This window comes from Lagenorhynchus albirostris, chromosome 2, assembly GCF_949774975.1.
Source record: "Lagenorhynchus albirostris chromosome 2, mLagAlb1.1, whole genome shotgun sequence".
Taxonomy (NCBI): Eukaryota; Metazoa; Chordata; class Mammalia; order Artiodactyla; family Delphinidae; genus Lagenorhynchus; species Lagenorhynchus albirostris.
Window position 1 is genome coordinate 151393555 of NC_083096.1, and position 3321 is coordinate 151396875.

The 3321-nt window shown below is 54.3% G+C and overlaps 1 long non-coding RNA gene across 2 annotated transcripts; it reads right to left on the bottom strand.

The window, feature by feature from the left end:
- Nucleotides 1-455: 455 nt before the first annotated feature.
- LOC132514872 (uncharacterized) lies at nucleotides 456-3129 on the bottom strand. Of its 2 annotated transcripts, XR_009538966.1 has the most exons (3): nucleotides 2906-3129; nucleotides 2249-2321; nucleotides 456-1531 (listed from the first exon to the last, which is right to left on the bottom strand). It is a non-coding gene; the product is annotated as an uncharacterized LOC132514872 (long non-coding RNA). The 2 variants fall into 2 exon arrangements; XR_009538965.1 differs by having other exon boundaries at nucleotides 2249-3129.
- Between the last annotated feature and the right edge of the window lie 192 nt (nucleotides 3130-3321).

Here is a 3321-nt window from a genome sequence, read left to right on the forward strand (position 1 = left end):
TCCCCTGCACTCCCGCCGCAGGGGCTACTTAGCCTGGCTCTCTGGCTTAAGCTGCACTTCCATGAGCCCGCTCTGGGCATTCGCTCTCTCTTCCCAGGCATCCCAAACTTCCAGGCTCACTTCCTTAGGCTTTCTCTGGTGCTTCCTCTCTGGTTGCAGTTAAATCCGGTTGCCCAGGACTCAGCCATCCAAAAACTAAACTAGCCCACCTGTGAATCTAATATCTGATCAGTGTCAATAGCTTCTGATGAATTTACCTCCATACTGTACCCTCCAGGGATCATAAAGCTTTTACACAAAGAACATCTAGAAATGCAATTTCAAGCAGTTAATGGGAGTCTGTTGGGGCAGGTATGATGGGGTAGGGCGAAGGTAAAGCTGTTTTTCTAGCCGCTCTGCTCTGTCTTCAAGTCCCACCCTGACCATAGGAAGGGGGTTTGATTGGACTTCTGACATCATGAATTAGTACTGTTTATTTGGATAAACTTTTACACACAATCCGTTTTTCCTCTGGCCAAGTCAGGAGGGGATTGTTACACCCATTTTACAGATGTGAGTCTTGAGGCTCAGAAAAGAGAAAGGATTTGCTTGGTGATGTTTAACAAGTAAATAGCAGAGCTGGGACTCAGGAGTCCAAATCCAGGGCTCCACCATCAGTCTCTGAGTGTGGTCTAGAGATTCTTTCTCCCCTTCAGCAGTCACTCTCTGCCTGTCTACTGTCTTTGCACATGTTCTTCCCCTTGCCAAGGATGGCCTTCCCTCTGACCCACCTGGTGAACTCATATTCAGCCTTCTAAACCCTGCTCAGCCTGCCCTCTCCCTTTCCTGAAGCTCTCTCCACTCCCTCTCCTTCCTCTGTGGTACAAGTTCTCTCCCATACACTTTTTTTTTTTTTTTTTTTTGCGGTTCGCGGGCCTCTCACTGTTGTGGCCTCTCCCGTTGCAGAGCACAGGCTCCGGACGCGCAGGCTCAGCGGCCATGGCTCACGGGCCCAGCTGCTCCGCAGCATGTGGGATCTTCCCGGACCAGGGCACGAACCCGTGTCCCCCGCATCGGCAGGCGGACTCTCAACCACTGTGCCACCAGGGAAGCCCCTCCCATACACATTCTTAACCATGAACACCCAACTTGGTACTGTTGCTGTGCATCTCGCCGCTTCATCCTCTCCAGTTTGGGGGCTCCATAAGGCTAGCAACAGGCTTGCCTGCCTCTGTCCCTGGGGAAGTGGCCAGCGCAGGACTGGCCTGGAGAAGGAAAGGGAGCCTGATGGTGAGTATGCCCCATGAGCTGGGTGGGGTGTACCCACAGCTGGGAGGAGACATATGCAGTAGACTGGATGTGCTCGGAAACAGGGAGCGATGGAGAGACTTTGAGCAGGGACGTGGCAAAACCCAAAAAGTACTTAAGGGAACACTGGTGTTGGCAGGAAACAGGCAGACTAGCTGCTCATATGTTCATTCACTCCTGCCTTCTTCCTTCACTCCTTCACCCCTGTGTCTCAGCTACAGAAGCCATCCTCGAGATGCTCAGTCTGGAGGGAGACAGAAAGGACAGCAGCACACTAAGAAGCATCGAAGGGTAAAGGAGAGAACAAGCTCTTGGAGGACTCAGGGACACTTCCCGGAAGGGGCCCCATTCTAGGGGTGCTTTGTGCCGTCAGAAGCATTTTGGCTTGGTGAGGTGGAGGTGGAGGGAGTCAGGCAGAAGAAACAATCTGAGCGAAGGTACAGATGTGGAAAGTGCTGGTGTGAGGGGTGAGGCTGTGCCTGTAAACTGCTGCCCTGAGGGCCTTGCTAGCCAGGCTGGACCTTGCTGCCTCTACGGCAAGCAACGGGGGACATACGAACAGGAGAGTGAGGGTCAGCACTAGAGGACATGAGGCCAGAGGCACTGGAGGCCCTGCAGACAGAAGGAAGGGAAGGAGGATGAGGTGGTACAGAAGGTGAAATCAACAGGACTCAGGGGCCCTTGGCACCAGACGAGGAGAGGGGTGGCCCTAAGCTTTCCAGGCTGAGCAGTTGGGAGACCGCAGAAATAGGAGCCATGGGCAGGGGTGTGCCCAGAAGGGGCAGGCCTTCCCTTCCAGGGCTTCTTGGTCAGCCAGGGTGCCCCCTCCCAAGGCCAGCACTGGACCCACAGCCCAGACACAGGACTCCAGGGGTCATGGGGTCAGCTCAGGCTCCTCCTTCCCAACAGAAAGTAGACCCTCCCTGGGCCCCTCCATAGGGAAAGGGACCCTCAAACTAACCTCAGGATTTTGTCCAGACCTTTGGACTGGGGGGGGGTCTTTCCTTTCACTGTGTCTCGAGTAAGACACGGGTCTAGAAGAAGAAACGAGGTGAAATCAGATGAAATAAGGTGAAATAATACCACTACCACTAAAGGGGGACTTACCGCGAGTTAAGCCTGTGCTAAGTATTTCATGAGCTTATCTGGACATTGTGTCTCTCATGATAGCACATGAAGTTGGTGGTCATGTTCATTCCGTGTAACCCAGAAGAAAGCTGAGCCTCATAGGCCAGCACCTTGCCTAGGATCTCGAGGACTGGTCTACAGTGGAGCTGGTTCAAACCCAAGTTCTCCTATGTTCCTACCATTCATATTTTTCACACTTACCTGTCACCATAGAGTCACATGTACTGTCAGGAGTGGAGAAAGGCTTCACAAAGGGGGGGATATTAAAGTGCAAAGAAGAGGTGGGCATAGATTTCCAGGCAGAGGGCCCAGCCTGTGCTAAAGCAAGGCTTGGCTTACAAACAGGAATGTGGGGATGGAGAGGGGAAGGGAGAAAATCGCGGAGCGAGACCTCCCGTAGTCTAACAAATACTTAAATACCACTTACCACGTAACAGAAGCTGTTCTAAACACTTTACAAATATTAACTCACTTAATCTTCATAACAAACCTATGAGGTGGTTCTATCAGTACAGCTAGTTTCCCGAAGTTAGCCGGTGGCGGAGTGAGGACTCCAGTCCTTGCGCTTAAGCGCTACCCTTTGCCGCTCCTATTTTGTCTCACAGCCGGTACGAGCTCCTCCATTTTGCTACAGGCTGCCGAGGCTCAGAGAGGTGCGCACACTTGCTGAGGGTCACACAGCGAGGGAACTCCCGGGACCCCGAGAGCAGGGGAGACGCTCAGCCACAGCGAGGTGCCCGCGGGGCGCCCTCCCGCCCCACTACCCCAGCCCTGGCCCCCTCCCCGCGGAGCCCCGCCCCGGACGTGCCCCAGTCCCCGCCCCCAAGGCTCTGCCCACCCCTCCTCCCCCCCCCCGCACCCCAGCCGCGCCAGCCAATGGCTGGGGTCCTATAAACGAGAACGTCC